This window comes from Protopterus annectens, chromosome 6.part0 (genome assembly GCF_019279795.1).
Source record: "Protopterus annectens isolate FY-2018-M chromosome 6.part0, PAN1.0, whole genome shotgun sequence".
In the NCBI taxonomy this organism is placed as follows: Eukaryota; Metazoa; Chordata; order Ceratodontiformes; family Protopteridae; genus Protopterus; species Protopterus annectens.
In genome coordinates this window covers 1723180430-1723200961 of record NC_056737.1, presented here as the reverse complement: position 1 = coordinate 1723200961, position 20532 = coordinate 1723180430, and the positions used below count along the sequence as shown (strand labels likewise).

At 37.7% G+C, this 20532-nt stretch overlaps 1 protein-coding gene across 1 annotated transcript in view; it reads left to right on the top strand.

Annotated features, from left to right (window-relative positions):
- The window catches only part of LOC122804911 (sterol 26-hydroxylase, mitochondrial-like), a 755523-nt gene extending 736227 nt beyond the window's left edge, over window positions 1-19296 (top strand). The window contains exon 10 of the mRNA XM_044075121.1: window positions 17742-19296. The gene's annotated coding sequence lies outside the window, so the exon portion shown is untranslated. The remainder of the gene's footprint in view (window positions 1-17741) is intronic.
- Window positions 19297-20532: the final 1236 nt, after the last annotated feature.

Sequence of the window (20532 nt, the reverse complement as noted above, 5' to 3'; positions counted from 1 at the left end):
ACATCGAACTGTATAACCAAAAACTGAGTTTTTGTAGGGGGAGGTAAGCCCCCTCCCTGTACTTTCCACACCCTCTGTAGATTATATATACCAACTCCGAAATCACACTACAGTGGGGAAAATTATAAAGAAACATTTCAGATAGTCATATGATGGGGGCTTCTATATATCTATTATATCTATCTATCTATATGCGTGTGTCTATATGTAGTTCCATGCATACGTCTCAACCTCCTAGTACAATAAATCTTGACAAAGCCAAAAATAATATGAGGACAAAGGTCCAAAATTAGGTACAGATTTTAATTATTGCTGTCAGAAACTTTGAAATTTACTAAAATAGCAGGCTTTATATTAGCATGCATTTTCTGAAGGATATAAAGTCTGAAATTAAAATGCTTGTCATTATTAAGTCCTCAGTGGTTTTCCAGAAAATCTCAACTTTTATGAAGAACAGAATAAAAATATGAGGCAAAAATCTAGAGATTCTGTGAAACTCCAGACATTTGAGAGGTATAGTTCTATTACATTTTGTCAACAATTCATGTGACTGAATCATAAATGACAACACAATTTATCTGAAAACTTATTTGACTGAATCACAATTGAAAGATAACTGCAGAAGTATGTAGATGCCATGTAACTGTGCCATTTCTAATCAAAATTGTTATTAGGCAAGTGATTGCAGAAGAATATGTGTTGATTGGCAATGCCCACCATCATGTAGTGCCTCCAGTTCTGTGCAGGTTTGTGTTTGTGTGCTACCACTGATTCACTGTGTATGGAGTTTTTTTTTTTATTTTCTACAATGTTATGCAACTGTGGAGTTCGTATATGTAAGTAAGGATTGTGAGAAGGGTGTGCAGGGTGGCTAGCCCCCTGCAAAAAACATTTTTTCATTATAGTTGTTGCATACAATGTTTTCAAGCATGATTCAGTCAAATTAGTTTTCAGTTAATTGTGTTAATAGATTTTATTTTTCAATCAAATACATTTTTGATCAAGTTGCATGCAGCTATATATATATATCTATATATATATATATATATATATATATATATATATATATATATATATATATGGGTCTACTACTAATGCCCGAAACGACGATTTCCCGACAGAAAACTCACCGACGCCAGATGACCGACAGGTAAGTGTACCGACAGGGTGATTTGCCGACAGCGGAAAGACAGACAAGGGAATGTGCGATCGCGACGCAGTAAGTGTGCGATGGTGACGGAGTTAGGAGCGGTCAGGTAAGTGCTCGAGATTGTGGGATGTCGGGTTAGGCTGTGGGAAAGGTGAGTGTGTGTTCGTGTCGGAGGTATGGTTCGGGTAAGGTAAGTGTGTGCTAGTGAGGGACTGTAGTTTAGGGACGGGTTAAGTGAGTTAGGGTTAGGGTGCAGGTAGGTGAAGTGTGCGTTAGTGTCGGAGCTTGGGCTAGGGGTGGGTTAAGTGAGTTAGGGTTAGGGTGCAGGTAGGTGATGTGTGCGTTAGTGTCGGAGCTTGGGCTAGGGGTGGGTTAAGTGAGTTAGGGTTAGGGTGCAGGTAGGTGATGTGCGTTAGTGTCGGAGCTTGGGCTAGGGGTGGGTTAAGTGAGTTAGGGTTAGGGTGCAGGTAGGTGAAGTGTGCGATAGTGTCGGACCTTAGGGTTAGGGTTTGGGTCAGGGCTAGTGTGTATGCTATGTAGTGTCGCGTGTTGTTTACGTTCCGTGTGTCGGTGTAATGGTGTTCGGTGTAATGGTGTTCGGTGTTTTGCGTTGTCGGGTTTGTGTGTTGTCGGTCATCTGGCGTCGGTGAGTTTTCTGTCGGGGAATCGTCGTGTCGGTAATTAGTAGTAGACCCATATATATATATATATATATATATATATATATATATATATATATATGGTTCTATATGACTACACTGAAAGATCACAACAGAGAATGTATGTACATCGATACATTTGCGTCGATGTACATAGAGAGCGAAACACCTAAACGGCGAAAACTGGAATATGGAATGTGTTTCATAGCTAGCAGCACAATCGTGGGGATAAGGAAATATATCCTTTTCCACACTGTAGTGCAGTCTCGAAGTTGGTATATTTAAGTAGGGGGGTGTGGGGACAAAGCCCCCCACATGGGGAGTGCAGGGGGGCTTGCCCTCCTGCAAAAGCTAATTAATGTAATATTTTAGTTTAGATTTTACCTACCTGTGTGGTGCATTATGATGATGAAACATGTTCGGCGTTCCAATTTTCTCCATTTAGGTGTTTCGCTGAGTATGTACATTGACGTAAATGTGTCGATGTACATACATTCGCTGTTCTGATCTTTCAGTGTAGTCATACAGACCCTATATGTGTGGGTGTATATATATATATATATATATATATATATATATATATATATATATATATATATATATATATACATATACAACTATACATATATATATATATATATATATATATATACATACATCTATACACACATATATATATATATATATATATATATATATATATATATATATATATTATTTTTTTTTTTTTTTAATATTTATATGATTCCATGTTGAATAGTTTCCCTGAAGTGTATTTCAGCCTGATTGGCTGGTTCAAATGCAGACAGATTTAACTTTTCCAGCACAAAGTTAAGATCCCAAGTAGCTGCCATCTCTTTACTAAGTGGGCTAACATGCAAAACCCCTTTCAAAAACTGCTTGACCAAATTTTGAAAAAAAAGTGGAGAATCTGTTGGCTGACATGCTGAAATGGGGTTGCCACCTTTTCAGATGCCCAAAGTGGACATTTTTTGCAGAAATGTGAGATTTTGCAGGACAAAACTTACCCACAGCCAGTCCAAAGCACAGAACTTCACTCTTTTGCCCAGTTGCTTATGCTATTTCCTATAATATTTATGTGTTTCAGATACAAAATAACTGTTTTATGCAACTATTAAAGAAAACTTAAGAAATATATTTTATCTTAAAATCTCAGGACATTTGCCATTTTTTAGTTTTTTTCTCAGTACACAACTGCCCAAAGTGGGACTGTCCCTCACAAAGTGGGACAGGTGGTAACCCTATGCTGAAATAGATGACTGATGAACCTTGATAGAAGAACAGGAAAAGTCAGTGAGAGTAACTTACACAAATATTGAAGAACCAGTGGTACAGAATTCCTGAATGGGTCCTGGTTGTTTATATATCACCAACAAGTAAATATTTTCCATTTAGCAACATAACATTGGGTCTATTTCATATAATCGAAGGTTCAACTCTGAACCTTCATTTGTCGAGCCAACAACAGCAAACATTGACTCAAGTGAATGCTCACATCATCGAGTTACTACAAGAAGAAATGGAATTACTTGGCCATCATCAAGAAAATTTTCCTTTTCCCCACTGTAATGCAATCTCGCAGTTGGTATATTTATTTTATTTTACATTTGTTTAATGGGAAAGTCCAACTGGGCAGAACCCATTTTCAATGGACGCCCAGTGAGAAAAACTCCACAAAATATGACAGTACATGCAGTATTAGTAACAGTAAATACAGCATGACAGATAATATGTACAACATAAGTTACAGTAGATACAGCAAGTCTAACAGTAGATACAACATCAGATGTGGATCTTAACATAGTGATATTACTAACATAGTACCTATGAGTATTAATTTAAATTTGTAAATGGAAAATAATTATAGATTTATGACACACTTAAGAATAAAAAGAAAAAAAGAAAAATTGTAATACAAATAAGGTAATTGTCCAAGAGACAAGTTGAATAATTAATGTAGAGTGTTCTTTTGATAACAGGAGATCAGCTAGGGGTGTTGCAAGAGCAGAGCCAAGAGTCAGGTAGATAATTTTTGAGTAGTTTTTTAAACTGGTATGCATTGTCAGTGGTACTAATATTATGGGGGAGGGTGTTCCAGGTTTTTGAGCTGTAGGAAGAGTATAAGGAGTCTCCTGCTCCTGCAGTGTTGTTAGTTTTAGAGACTTGTAGTAAAGATTTATTTGATGATTGTAGTGTTCGAGTGTTAGAGTAAGGTTGTAGTAAGCTTTGGACAGCTGGAGTTTTTTCAGGGTTATAGAATAGTTTGTAGGCCATGAATAATTGGTTGCATGCCAGAAGCTGAGGTAGTTCAAACCAGGTCAGTTTTTTGAGGGCAAGACATTAACGTGACATGTGTAATGAACCAGTAGCAAATTTAGTTATTTTGTTATAGCATGTATTCACTTTATCTAAATCTGTTTTTTTTTTAGGTTGAAACTGATGGGTGAAGCATATGACAGAGTTAATAGTAGGTGTGTTCTGGCAACTCTTGAGGATTCTGTTAAAAATTGTTGGTTTCTGTAAAGGGTGCCCATTTTTTGTGGACTTTTTTAATTGTTTGTGATATATGCAAGTCAAATCTTAGCTTATCATCTACAATGACTCCTAGTAGTTTGGTGGATGGTTCAGGTATGATTATTGTGTTGTTATTAGTTGTAATGTGGAACTGTGAGGGGGAATCTAATGGTCTGATAAGTTGAAAGACCAGTCCTGCTTAGCTTGTATGCAATTACATTTTGCTCTGATGGAATGTAGGAAGCTTGGAGAGTGAAACCTTGCTAAATTACAATGTACCAAGCTGCAATAGCCACAATGCACAGAAGGTAAGATTTGGTACCCCCTATTTGCTTAAATGCTGCATCACTGTGGTGGTATCTGTAATCACCTGCAAAAGCCATGGGGACCATAAATGATGAACAAATTCTGTAGCATGGATCACAGCTAACATTTCTTTCACCTTTATGAGCCTAGTTGTATCTATTTTGTTTCAAAGACCATGTACTTTTATCCCAAAGATGCAGCTCTCCATGCAAAATCTGATGCATCTGTTGTTAGATTGAACATGATTAGGAAAAGAAAATGGGGTACCTCGATTTGAGAAATCTGATCTCTTTACCAAAGAAACTGTCTCTTCACAAATCCCAATATTGGGATCTGAAAATCCATTGGGTGTGAATGTTGGATGTAAATAGTGAACCATTAGAATTTTCTAATACGCAACCTGGCAAAGATGAATCATGGGAATTGCAAATGCCATGAACCCCTAGGATCCCGAGATACTGTCTTTCTGAACTCAGACATGACTGGGGAAACTCATGAAAATTTCCATATACAAGTCCCCTTTGTCCTGAACTAGGACTGGCTTTTTATGGGGAAGAATATAGAAGGCATCCTAGAAAAAATATCTTGTGAGAAGAAATCAAGGAGGATTTTTGACTGTTGATCTGGAAACCCAGGTTGAGAGGGAAATTTGTAACCCTAATAAGGAACTACTGACACCTGGAAAAAAGATTCTGCAATGATAAGCAAGTTATCTAAATAAAAAAAATATGTGAATTCTCTGCAATCTGCAATGAGTTGTTACTGGAGACAATTTGTGAATAGCTTTGAAGATGTTGATATCTCAAAGGGTACTACAGAGAAGTGGTAATATGATCCAGACCCAGAAAATCTAAAGAAACCTCTGAACTCTGTTGCAGTAAGAATATGATGATAGGCATCTTTAAAGTGTACAGCTCACAAAACCTCAAATGAGGAATACAAGGCAGTAGGCTTTTTAAATTCAATATTTAGAAATTTGGCACTTTCACAAGCATCGTGAGAAAAAAAAAGGTTGAGAACTTCTTTGGTACCAGAAACATTCTTGAATAGAAACACTTCCCTGTCTATTGTAGGTACACAGATCCTATGACCCCCCCCCCCCCAAAGGCAAACGTGTCTTAAAGCCATTGAAACCAAGTATGTGGATTGATGAGGAGGAATAGCCTGAAAAAGTGGATGGTTTTCCCACTGCCATCTGTGACCCCTCTGAGCTACTCTCAAAATCCATTTGTTTGATACAATTTGATGCCAAAGGGGAAGACTGAGAACCAATCTCTGGGATAAATTGAGGATATGGTATGGAAGGAGGGAAGGATGACAGAAAATGCTGCAATAGTCATAAAGTGGAAGATTATCCCTTTTTCGAAGGATCCATTTTTTTATTTGTCCTTTCCTGTCACTTTTTCTTAGTACCATATTTATCAGAATCTTGTTATGATTATTTATTTTGCTTTTTGAAAATAAAAAGCCAAGAGGTTTTATTTTTGTAGTTTTAGAGAAGCAGGGCTGAAAAATATTAGCAACACCCATGAATCAATTTGCCTATTTCATCAAAATGTTTGGGTACCTGTGTAGATGAAGGCCCAAGCAAACCCCTTTATCCAAAGAGGAATTCAAAACCTCAGATCCAACATCCCCAGAAAACTTATGGCTATGTACACAAGCAAAACATTTCATAACAATAGCAGAAGCTGCAGCCCTGAGCATATAATCAGCACAGTCATGCACATTCTTTAAAGAATGTTTAGAAATTTCAGAAAGGGTAGTAATAACAGGATTTAGAAAGCAACTACCTTCTGAAGGTCAGGTGGCATCAATGTTCCTCAGTCTGTCAAGATGTGCCAGCAAGTATATCAACATATGAGCCTGGCAATTAAAAATTCTGAAAGCTGGAGTAGAAGAAGGAAAAAGATCTCTTTCTAAAACCAGTCAACAGCTTTACTATCCTTGTCAGAAGGATACAGATTTACTAAAAACTTGTTAGCAGTTGAAGAAGAAATAGAAAATATCTCCGGAGTCAGACCTGAGATGAGAAAACAAATACTTGTTAGTCTGCAGAACTTTATCAAGTCTGTCTATCTTTTTAGGGAATGAGAACTGACCCAGGGTTGTAGGAGGAATGGGAGTAAAATATGGCTATCCACTTGCAACATACCATATCTTAAAAAATAGAGGTCTTCCACCTTTTCCCACTGATAGACGTTATTCATTCTGGACGCAGTCTTAGAAAAAGAAAAAAAATATATCAGCAGGAGAAACTGAGGAAAAATATAACATCACCTATATTGTTTTTTATTAGCTTAGTTATAATATATTCCAGAGCTTTGCAAATAATACTAGTTAGACTAATGGGCTTATAATTCTCAGGATCAGTATGGAACTCATCTGCATACTAGATACATACACCGATCACTGGGGCACTGTGAGTTAGTATTCTCTGTGATATGAATAATGTCTGGTACAGTTCTGGGCGACGAGAGTCTAAACCTAATCATTCACGAATCCCTCTCAGAGGAACCAAGATGCAAACAGAGGTACAGTCCTGTAAATGGCTTTAAGTCTCCTGTTATTTTTTAGGTCATTGGTTATACTGAATAGACCATATTTTTAGTATTCACTCTACCTTTTTTTCTTTGCTAGCAATTTAAAATTTCCTCATATCCTCCTGACTCCTCCTGACTGCGTTATTTAGTCAGTATATTTGACCTGTTTTTTTTGTTGTTTTTTTTTTAATTTGAGTAACTCACTGAAATATCTTTGGTCTGCTTAAAGTTTTCTTCTCCCTCTTTCCTTTCCATTAGCTACATTCTAAACTTTACTTCCTGTACTGAAAAAAAAAAGACAACCAATCATTCAGTGATGGCCAGATGCATTTTGCATTATTTGTGTTCATAAAAAGCACCATTTCTTGTGCTAACTTGACATGACACAGAATGCCCAAATGTAAATTGCACATTTAGCAGCTTTGAACTTTTGTTTTACTACGCTGTTTATTAATGGTATGCAGCATTCTGGTAAATCCATCCTACTATAGTATGGACATTACATGTGTGTAATTTTGTTGTGCTTGAGAGTCTGTAAGTCACTGGTGATTCACCCTTGAAGGTATATTTGGGTTACTGGTGTATGGCTGCATTGGTTGTAGTGATAAAACAAAGCAGCAGTCTTGTAGTCAGTCCTCACTAGTTTGCATCGGCTGTCGACATGTTATGAACAAAAGCTGAAAAAACAGCAACCCCCTGACTACAAAGGCAGAATGTACCCGTATACGGTTTCATTTTTACTTACTGAAACTGATATCCATGAAAACAAGAGACCTGACTGGTTGTAATTAAATCTGAATAAAACTGGAAATTGCAGGGCAATGAAGACAGTGATGGTCAGAATAGTAAAATGGTATCAAGTGGAAATGTACTGCTTCAAGCAAATGCCATATGACTCGGTGCTTGCTATCTCTTTGACTGGAATACAAGTTCTTTATTACAAAAGCAGCAGTAATTCATTATTTTGTGTATTTCATCAAGTTAAAGAAGGTGATCAAAAATACATAAAATGAAATGAAATGAAAGCAGCCAAAAGCTGGACTGATTCCGCAGTGAAGTTTTTGTATATGTGTGTCTGTGTATGTCTATGCTGAGTAGTAAATATGATTTTTGTGCTCTTCTATGACTGAGATGGAGAGTGTGTGTCCATTACTCTGTATTCTTGTATGCAATACTGATAAGAGGTCAAAGCTTGGACTGTTAGTCATACAGCAACTACTAATGAACCCAACAGACAGATGTGTGAGTGTATCTGTGTGTGTGTGTGTGTGTGTGTGTGTGTGTGTGTGTGTGTGTGTGTGTGTGTGTGTGTGTGTGTGTGTGTTTTATGTGTGTGTGCATTTGTGAACAGCCATGTATGTGCTCAGAGTTGTGTTTTTACATTAGCTCCTTCCCTGACTGGGATATACATGGCCATGTGTAGCTTACTGGTTTTCAAATAAGTAGCAACAAACTATGACAGCAAAGGCCCCAGTCCAGTGCATGTATACTGTTGTTCCTCCATAAAGTGTCCATTTCCAATGGGTCACCTGACATGCATGCACATACATAATATGTCTCTGTATTATACTTTTATTTGTTTTGTACACCTAGCTGCATCTTTTTCAGTCATTCATTCATTTTCCAGACAGTTTATAGGGCTCCTATTTTGCACGTGTGCTGCATGTTTGGAGTTTAAGAAACAATAAGCGAAGAAAGCTATCACATTTCTTGTCATCACTGATGAAGTATCTCTATCTTGTCTGGAGGAAGAAATGTTCTACCCAGGCGGAATATAGCAGGCATCCCAAAAAATCAATCTTGTGATAAGCGATGACAGAATATTTTTGAAAGTTGATTAGAAAACCCAGACTGAGTAGAAAAATTCTGAGCAGTTGACTCTTGACAGCTGGAAAAGGAGTTGCAAAAATATTCCAATAGTCCAACACTGAAAAAATCTGAATGCCTTGAAGCCTGCAATATATAATTACTAGAGACTGATACTTTATGAATATATATGGAGCAGTGGAGACCAAAGGGTGAGACAAAGAACTGATAATGTAAGATAGAAAAAAAAAATCTTTAAAAAATCTGAAATGCTTGCAAATCAGAATGTGATAATAAGCATCCTTTAAGTCTAGCTTTACCATGAAAGCTAAAGAATGGTGAAGAGGAAAATGACTGAAGGGAAAGCATTTTGAACTTTGGAATCTTGACTAAAAGGTTATGTCAATTTTTGGTATTAGAACAATCCTTAAATAAAAGTCTTTGCCTATTTGACAGGGAAGTATCTGTTCTCTTAATCCTATTTAATGAAGAATGGGAGGAAACTAGTAGACTTGGTTCACAGGGCAAGGGGGGTATCCCCTTGAAGGGACAGAAGAATTCCCTTTGCCACATGTATCCCTTCTGAATTACATTTAAAACCTATTTGTATGGCACAGTCTGGTGCCACCTGGGAAGATGAAGCATCAAAGAGTTGGAAAGGTTGTCAGGGAGGGGGTGAGGTCCTGAATAGGCAAACAGTTATATCAACTGGGAGGACTATCCTTGAATTTTAGAAGTTTTTCCTTTCTCTTTGGAACATCCTTGCCATTGCTTTTTAAATTTTTGTTTGACAGCTCCTTGCTGCTTAATTCGGTTATTGAAAAAGAGAGCTAAGTATGAAAGGAAATTTTTATTTTCTTTAAAAAAGAATGGTTGATAAATATTAGTCACCCCTTGAGCCAACTTTCCTCTTTCATCACACTTCTTGAGCACCTCAGCTGCCAAAGGACTAAATAGATCTTCCTTGATTGAAGCAGAATTTAATATTTCAATATTAAAACCTTTAGGAAGGCCTGTCTTGTTATTTGTAGTTCCTGTGTGACATGGTTTCATTCCCACAGACCTTCTTTACATACTCTTTCAACATGAGCAAGTCAATTGACCACACAATGCTGCTGGATTGCCCCTAAAAATGAGCTGTGGGTCTACCTGGTTAACAGATAGGTGTTGTTATTTTAACAATGAAGTCAAGCTAATCCTCTCATTACTCACCTGAAGACAGCAACTCTGGAGGAGGAATCAGCAGCACCACAAGCATACTTTAAAACAAGCTTAATAATATGAGAAATAAGTTATGAACTTTTGCATATTCTCAAAAGATAAAAGTAAAAAAAAATAAGCTTGACAGTTTAAAATCATGAAAGATAAGCAACAGAAAAATACACTTTTTTCCCTAACTTGTCAAAATCTCTCCTATCCCCTTGCCAGAGGGAACGGGATTTGCAGTAGCAAAAGCAGTGTTTCAGTGCAAAAGTTACTACTGGATCTGCTTTAGGGTTAGAAAACAAGCATTTATGAGTCCGAGGATCCCTGTATAACTTGTCAAGCTTCCTGATGACAGGATGTTGACTGACTGGCAAACACAGCAGTGAGTGAAACATTCTTTAAAGTAGGCAAAAGAGGAAAAGCCACTGCAGATTAAGACATACCCAATTGTAAAACATCATAATACATTTTCTGTGCAACAGGAATTTCATTCTTCTCCCACTGAAAAATCAATCTTCAATAAAGTATCAGAAAAAGAAAAATATCTTAGATGGAACTCTGAAACCATACTTTCCTCAGAATCGGAATGTTCAGTTTGAGAAGAAATTCCTGAAGTACCGCTACTCCCCTGCAATGCCTGTTCTTCTTACTGATGATCCATATCTGAAAGAGAAGGAACTCCTTTTCTTTTTTGCCTGAGGCAGTATTCAGCAAGAAAAAGACAGAAATTAGTTCATTAACAAATCCAGAGAAGGCAAGAATTTCGAATTGTGTTCACCTTTCCTAGGAGGAATATGACTAACTCATACTAGGCAAACTCATCCTATATTCCAGGTCCGTATCTCAGATGGATGAAGGACATTAACATGCCCCTTCCCTGAGATCAACAAGAGTTGTTCTCCCTTGATTATCCTGGACATCCCTGCAACTGCTGAGGATGTCATTATTCCATGGTTCTTGGTGGCTGTATATGCAACACCAGAGGCACTGGAGGAAAAAGGCTGAGTGGTCTGAGGAGCCAAATGTGGCCAGAGCAGAGTCATGAGCCAGCAGTTCAGGCACAGAAAAAGCCAGTCTGCCACCCACAGACTGCCTAATAACCTTCATCTTCTTGCAGGCAGTGGAAGAAAAAAACATAAGAGACCAGTAGCTGCTCCACTTTCACTTGTAAGCCAAGAATGGGACTGCAAAGGCTGGTAGCAGAGCCTGGATGTATTGGTAAATGTAAAGTAGAGAACAAGTAGTACTGGAGTAAGTAAACCACTGACAGTCCCCCACAAGCACAATATTCTGCCTCCAAAACACAAACCTATATATAGAGCCTATAGGCAAATTATATAAAAATAGATTCTTTTACAAAAAGTTCACAGTGATAGCGTATAATAACATTCAGTTTCCTAGTAAATGCAACGTTTTAGTCAGAAAAACTCAAGTTTTCCTGAGAAAAATAAATTTTCGTGGAAAGTATTCCCCAACAGGGAATTAACTGCCCAGTCTTAAAGGATCACCAGCTGACGTACACCTCCCTGGAACCAGGTGAAGGAGTGCACTGCTAGACTTGCTAAAATTTTTTACACACTTCAATGGCAAAAATACTCTGATTAAATTGTCTGTCTTTATATTGTATCTCCCCTTGAGCTTCTGATAAAGTGTATAGAAGGTATCCATATTCTTTGAAAGCTGGCAGGTAATTACGGTAAGATCCAAGTAGTTTAGACTACTGCAACAGTGATCTAAATGTTGTATATCTCATAATTCTTAGAGCTCTCAGTGTCATCTGGCTCACAGAAATTACACTTAAATGGTTCCCTTCAAAAGCACAGTCTTACACTAATTACACAGATTGTAAATGAGCTGAAATAGCATCCTCTCAAACCTTTACTACCTCTCTGATATAATCATAAAGAAAGTCCCACAGAAATTCTAGCCCATGCTATCCTACTTTAGCTCACTCAGTGGCCATGATCAAGTATGGTCTTTTTTCAGTCATTCAGAGCATCCAAGCAGTATCAAACATAACTTACACAAGATCTATCACTGACTCATCACAACACGTCAAAGATACAGAAATTGAAATATTAATATTGGACCTGATATACTATGATAACAACCCAATAACAGCTCTCAGTGTTTTCCTGGTCATTGTCCTATCCTTGCAAGACTGATTTTTCCTCTTAGGGAGACATGAGAAGGTATAGTACTTCTGTTGGACTACTCCTGATATCAAAATGATTCTTAAGTTATGTGATCTAGCCTGGAGGATCTGGAAAACAAACCAGTCTAATACAAATTAAAGGCTAACATATTATAGGTTCATTGGTTCATAGGTTGGTACTAGGCTATCAGCCCTAAGGCCTATACAAGCCTAGCCATAACAATTCCCTGGATATTTTTTCCCACAATATTTACTTCCCTGGACCCCTGTCTAGCAGGGTGACTGACATGATCCCTGGGGTAAATTTCCTATCTTCCATCCAATCATCAAGGTTCCTTTTGAAGTGGGCCAAGGAGACGCTCTGCTTGACATGTATGGACAGTCTATTCCAGAGTATGGGGAGTCTCTGGGTCAGGAACCTATCCTTCCAGCATGCTTTGTTCATTGTGATGACAAGGTTTAGATCCCTGGAGTGTGTGGCTCTGAGGGATTGGGATTTTTTTAAGTGGAGCATGTCCAACAGCTCAGGGTTTGACATGGCCTTGTATGTTAAGCAGAGATCGCCTCTGAGTAGACGATATGCCACAGAGTATAGCTGGAGTTTTTTTAGACAGTCAGCATATGGCATCTGCTTTAGGCCTGTGATTCTTTTAGTGAGGTATTTCTGCGGACTTTCCAGCTGTTGCAGATGTCTTGTGAGGTACATACCAAACGGGGAGTGATACACTATAATGGGTAGGTACACATTGCCAGTGTAGTAAAAACATCTTACATAACTCACAGAAAATTGTCCTATAGGAGCAGCCTTAAGCAATTTTGAAGGATTTTAAAACAATGATAAATAATCTGCAGCACACCTAAAATAAGCACTCACTTCTAGATGTAGACCTTCTTAATCACATAAAGTTCATCATATCACCAGCTCCCAAGTCCCACAATATACTCTCAACCAATTATTCCCATAAAATCAGACACCCTGTTTATGCTTTGCAAATGTTCAACCCATCACCTCAAAACAGGTGCTAAAAGCTTTCTAAAATATATATACACAAATCAGTTAAACATTCAAACTACATCCCAGAAATACTCAGATATCAAACTACATATTTACAAACTATGGCACATTTATGACCCAAAACTTACAAAAGATACTTTTCCTTACTACTAGAATCATAGAACCCTAGTTAAAATTCCTAAAGCTACAAAACCTTCCACAGCATTATACTATATGCTATTCACCATTCTGTTATCATCATCAGACCCCTTTTTCCCATTTTTTTCTACATGGGGTCGGGGTATCGTGTTAACTGTTGCCATCTCTCTCGATTCAGTGCCACTCTCCTGCCTTCTTCAACACTCATGCCTGACTGTCGCAGATCTTCTTTCACACAATCCATCCACCTCTTTGCTGGACATCTTTGCTTCCTCTTACCTTCTTCCTGTCTGTCCCAAATCTTCCTCACCAGATTGTCTTCTGCTTTTCTGCATGTGTCCAAACCACCATAATCTGTTCTCTTTGATTTTTTTCTGCAGTTGGAGCTACCTTGGCTTCTGTTCTTATGTCCTCATTTCTTCATCTGTCCCACAGTGTGCATCCTACCACCCTTCTTAGGCACTTTATTTCTATTACCTCTACCTTCTTCACCTGATCTGCCTTTACTAGCCAAGTTTCTATACCATACAATAGTAGTGGCCACACCACTGTATTGTATGCCTTACTTTTCAGCTTCTTTTGCATTCTTCTGTCATAGACTACACCAGACACTCTATACCCATTGGCTGCTGCCCCTCTTATTCTAGCTTTGACCTCTTCATTCAGACTTCCCTTTTCCTCAACCACCCCTCCCAGATACTTGAAGGTGTTTACCTGTTCCACTCTCTTTCCTTCTATCTGTATTCTCAGCTTCTTCTGATTTCCCAATTTGCTGCCATTACCACTGCCTTATCTGTGCTTAGTTTCATTCCATGTTCCTTCAGGTTTGCATTCCATACTCCAATCCTTTGCTGAAGTTCTAGTTCATTGTCTGCCTGTAATGCCACATCGTATGCATACATCAACTGTCCCCTCTGACCTGTTTGCTAATGTGATCCATCACCAGTATGAACAGCACTGGGCTCAGAGCTGAACCCTGAAATACACCCACTCCGACTGGGAACCTCTCTGTGAGGCTGAACACTGTTTGTACTTGAGTCACTGGGTCCTTGTACATAGCTTGCACTAATTCTACCATTGTTTCTGGGACTTCAAACCACTGTAGTATCAGCATTCTTGGGACCTTGTCATATACTTTCTCCAAGTCTAGGAATGCCCAGTTGGACTCACTTTTCATTTCTAGCTTCTTCTCAAGTATCAGTCTCAATGCAAACATCAGGTCAATTGTGCTGCATCCTGATCTGAATCCAAACTGCTCCTCTCCCATCTTACATTCTACTACTCTACATATTCTTTTATCAATCACCATCTCCAAAACTTTCATGCAATGTGATACGAGTTTGATACCTCTGTACTGCCCACAGTTATGGATGCCTCCTTTGGTCTTGTACACTTATTCTCCAGTCATATGGCATATGCCTTTTTTCGCCACACAGCTATGAGTACACTCAGGATTCATTTCTCCCGTATCTCACCCAGCATATTTATCATATCTGCTGTGAACCTCATCTGAGCCTGCTGCTTTCCCAGACTTCATTTCCTTAGTGCTGTTCTTACTTCTTCTGGGGTGTTCTCTTCTTCTTCTCTCATCATAGGCTGTTTCTGGGGCCAGTACAGCTTCTGTGTAGTTTTCTTCATTCAGAAGCTGCTGGAAATCCTCCTTCCATCTGCCTTAGGTTGTTGCTGGCATCCCTTATGAAGGATGTCTGACTAGCTTTGAAGGAAGTCTACCTGAGTTGCATGTTGGCTACTCTTGTATGTGATCTTGTGACCATCTCTCTTTCTGAACCATCTGTTGGCTACTATCAAGCCATTTGCCAGACAGAAGTCTAGAATGGCTTCTCCTTCTTTATTCCTGTTGCTCCCCCTCCAACCCATGTGGACCCAGGAAGTCCTCTTATCCTGTTCTGTCTGTCCCGACATGTGCGTCCTGATATGTGCATTCAAGTCACCCATTATCAACTCCAATTCATGTTGGCCTGCTTTATCTAGTAAGTCCTGCAACTGCTGTCTGAATGCACTCTTTTCCTCACTATCACAATTGTGCTGTGGGGCATAGGCTGAGATTATGAATACTTTCCTTTTATTACACTAGTGTCTGATAGCCATAAGTCTGTTTCTAATTCTGATGATATCCTTCACTGCCTTCTGGAGCCTCTCTCTCACTGCAACTCATACACCATTTCTAGCCAGTCCCCCTCCTGAGTACTTGAGTCTGGATCTCAAGCCAAGTGGCTTTGCTGCACTGCCCTTCCATCTCATCTCTTGGATACATAGGACATCCAGCCTCCTCCATATCATCATGTCATTCACTTCCAAGCTCCATCCTGTCAGTGAACCTACATTAAGCATAGCAATTCTCAGTTCATGTTCAGCAGGTTGGTTGGTTTAGCTATCACAGGTAACCCAGGCTGGGCAATTAGACACCTGCCAGCCAGTAACTTATTGACCCAGGGCTGATGGGCTTTATGGCGTGCACACACTGGCCAATAGGGGCAAGGGTCCCTGGCATTGGTCATAATAGGCCAGGTCCTCAACTCATTTATCAGTGGTAACTACAATTTTGGTGACATTAGTCAACATGACCAAATCACCTAGAGCCATGTTTTACACGGTTGAGTGGCTAGCTCTGCCATAGCATGCAGTTTATGATCCATGTTCTCCTATCTTGACACAGTACATTCCCATAGTGGTTGGTCTGTACAACTCTTCACTTGAACTTATTTTATGTCCAATGTAGTACCATTAGTAAATTTTACCATTAGTAAAATCTAGCAATAATGTTTTATGGTATAAAAGTCCAAGAAGATGTCCCATTACATAAGACTAACTCTAAGGCTATTGCTAGATAGGTGGTGCTGTTATTCTCTAGAGTGGTTATTGCTAAGGGGGGATATAACTTTTTGAGGTACTCCTCTTATATGTGTTGCATCACCTGTACCAGTTCTTTAAGTTTAATAGTTAAAATGTCAGTGGACCATCCACAAACTGATGTAGAATAGATGTATTCAATAAAACCTGAAGTTCATGATAAGAAAGGTAACTGCCACAGAGGCTAAGCAACTGGACTTGTTGCTTCCCTATTTGCTATTTGTGATATGTGATAAGAGAGGTATCAAAAGCTTTAACTGGGGTTACCTAATGTGATGTTTTGCATAGCAGATATCCCAGAGTTCTGTTTGGTATTGCTGAAATGAAAAGAAGACATTATTTAAAAGTATAATACAACATTAGTAGACTGTAGTGACCTAGAATATGAGAACCACAAAACAAATACAATACATTAACCAAGAAACTGCACTTATGCAGACTTCAGTCAGGTTCAGGTTACTATTGATATATTTATTTCTGTGTTTAAGTGGTGTCGCCAATGGATCTTCACAAGTAATTTTGGGCCAGTTAAAATAACAAAGCACACACACACACACACACACACACACACACACACACACACACACATACACACACAAACAGAAACATTAAAGACAAACATATATTATATGCATAGTGGTACTGTTAGGGAAAGGATGTTTGGTAATTTAATGTTTAAGTTTTGAGTTACGGGCAAGGTTAGTTTTAGCATTTCTGCGTTTTCTGATTTGTTTCAGTGTAAGTGCATGTTTTGTGTTCACACTGACATGCCATCCATGTTTCTGTAGTTTGATAATGTTTCCTGTAAAGGAAATCATCTGTTAATCCTCTTATGTCATTTACTGGGGCATGAAGTGGACAATGACAGTAGCAGTACGATGCAGGTCCACCTGCAAGAAAGCTTGAAGGAATGAGACTGCTAGTACCTTTAGAAGATCCACATGAATGTGGCCCAAGGCCACTAAATTTAATTATTATAATCTATGACAGTTGCATGATGGAGTCAACATAGGTGAGTAAAAGAACATTTCCTTCCTAGTAGGCTAAGCTACTAAGACAAACCACTAGCAAACTATTACATTTGAATATACACTAAAACTGCAGTGAGGATTGTTATGATACACTGTCTTTTTAAAAAGATTATAACTACAGCTACTGATTACTAACCTTCTCGGTGTCTAGGAACTGTAATGGTTTATAGGAAAGCAGTTTGCTGAACTTTTATTTCTTACAGAAATCCAGTCAGGTTCTTTGCCTGGAAAACACTGTTTTCATTAATGCCATCAATTAACTGTTGTATATGTATCCATATTGAGTTACTGTCTGCGTGTCTCTCTCTTTGTCTGTCTACCCTTAGATCATTAACAATTAAGCTTTCCTACAAGGTGCTTCTGAATGGCAAACAGAAAAGAGAACAACTTGCAAGAAGCTCTAAGGCTACCATTCTTGTCACTTTAAGTGAAACCACAGACGTACAATTGGCATCAGCCTGAAAATAAACTGCTATGGAAAATATATGCAACATATGTATGAAGTATATCTACCATACTGATGGCTGAAGTGTTTTAAAATTATGGAATCATATGCTACACTTGAAGATGGTGAGATGTCCTTTAATATCCACATGTGCAGTGCTTTTTCTGCACTAGGAGTGAAATTTAAACATTTAAGGACTACATTAGTTTTGCATCAAGCCTTGGAAACAATTGTCACTGTCAGCTTTATTTTCAGAAGGTTAATTGAATCCTTACTTTTCTTGTTGTTAATATAGATTGTGGTAATGGCTTCCAACCTCCTGTTTGAAGTAATTTCCTTATAGAGATCCATAGTATAGACCTCTACATTTTATGAACTATTTCTTAAAATCACCTTAATAGTAAGATTTGAATGTGTTGGGTGATAAAATTGTCAATTATTTCAGCAAATAGTATCCTGCATGAAATAAGCTGGTTTTACATATATATATATATATATATATATATATATATATATATATATATATAAATATCTTCAAATTGTGTTTCTTAATTATAAAACACCACTGTACTAAATGGGAATTCTGGTAAAAAAATGTTTCCATTTTCGGTAGGCATGGTGGTAACTGTGTCCTTTTGTCCAAATAATGACATGGATGTTTTACAGAATGCTTTAGCTGGTATAAACCAATCAATTGGATATAGCTATTGTTATGTTATAATATGTTAAATTAGTCTAACTTATTGTGATTTGAAACTTAGATAATTACTCAATTTTAGTAATATTTTAATAAGCTCACATACCAGTCTGAAGAAAATAATTAGATGGGGTTGAACACTTCAATTAAATACATTACACCATATCGCATATATAGCATATTTAAAATTGGTATTTTAAAATGTTGTTTTCATTTATGTTATAATTGGTGATATTGGTTGAAGTATATGGATTTTAGTTTTTCCTCTAGCCAAAATTAACAAAAATAAATAAAACAAATTTTTAACTTTATCATTACTTTAACATTAAAATTTTATCTTGTTTATTTTTAATGTTATGTTTTTGGTGAACTATCCTTGCTCCAAATTAATTTACAGTATACATATGTGCATACAAGTGACCCTCGTGTTGTGGTTTTGAGTCTGAGCAAGTTGAAACCAACCACTGGTTACAAGAACATAGAAGTGAGTAAGCTGCAACTATGTTTATCTTGTTTAATTTGTAAAATGTTCTGTGTGACATATTACTTTTGTTTTCATAAGCTTTTAATTGCCTTTTTCCTGCTGTGCTAGTAAGATCGTGGCAAGTGAGAAGGCTATTGATTTGTTGTTTCACTGGGATTTTCAACATCTGAGACAGAGTAAAATATATAATATATTTTGTCAATGACATAGCCTCCCATTCTGTGATCAGAGTAAAAATTACCCAGCTGTTTTCAACTGCTATGTATTTTTTTCATTGCTAAACATTGCATTGCTTTTGTGGAGCTACACATATGTTTTGTGTAATTATGAATTGCTATACTTGACTTCATTGGACTAATCAAATTTAGGTGAAATTATCAGAAAAGTACAGATTATGCAAAAACATGCAAGTTGATTGGCTACATCAGCCAAAATACCCTCTATAAATCCCAGCATTAACAACAGGAAGAAGTCCAGTTAGCTGTGCAAAAATAAAAATTACAGCTACCCGCAGATCATCATCCACGTTCCACAAACCAAAGAAAACATTAATCCAACTCACTTTTTTTCCACACCTCAGTAATCCAGTTTAATCTCTCTACACTGCAAAATGAAGATTTTAAAATGTAATAAAAAAGACTCCCTCGTGGGAAAATACAATATAATATATACATTAACAAAAAAAAAAAAAAGGGAAAAACATATTTCCAGTCCATGCTGGGAGTACCCATAAAGCAGCTGCACAGCACACTTTGTAGTCTCTTACTGCCTCCTGAAAAGGATATCTTTGTCAAAGCTTAGAAACTTAATTACTCCCTGATATGCCAGAATCAAAACAACCTTCACTGTTTTGATGGGTTTAAAAAGTAAAGGTAATAAGCCTGGTAGGAGCTGTCCTTGGAATACCGTATTGTGAGCAGTTGTCAAGGATGACTATTCAAGATCCAGAGAGAATCTGAAAAGCTGAAGAAAATTCTTTGAACGTTCTAAAACTATTAATGCTTTCTAACTAGCTGGAGCTTGAATCAGGTGATTATGTAGGCAAGAAAAAATATGTCTTACAGTTTCAATAGGCTATTAGTAAATACTCTTGGAGTGGTAGAGAGACCAAATGGGAAAGAAGAAACCTGATAAAGTCATCGAAAAGGCAGAAAACCTTAAAAACTTTAACAAGTTTGTGGTTTGTGTGAGTGGGAATGCAGAGGTAAGCATCCTTTAAATCTAGAGTGACCAAATGAGCTTGTGGAGAGAAAAGGGGAAGTAGGGATTGAAGAGTCTTGAAACATGCATGAACATGTTTAATCTGTGGAGATCTAGAATGGATCACCAGGTGCTCACTTTTCTTGGTATCAGAAAGACTTCAATAAACTCCTTTTACTCATTGAGCTACAGGAGCTATTTTTATGACACAATGAAGAAGGAATTCTACAAGGATTGGATGAATTTGGTGTTGTTCTTTGGGAATCTGTTATTCCTAATGGCAGTATAAGA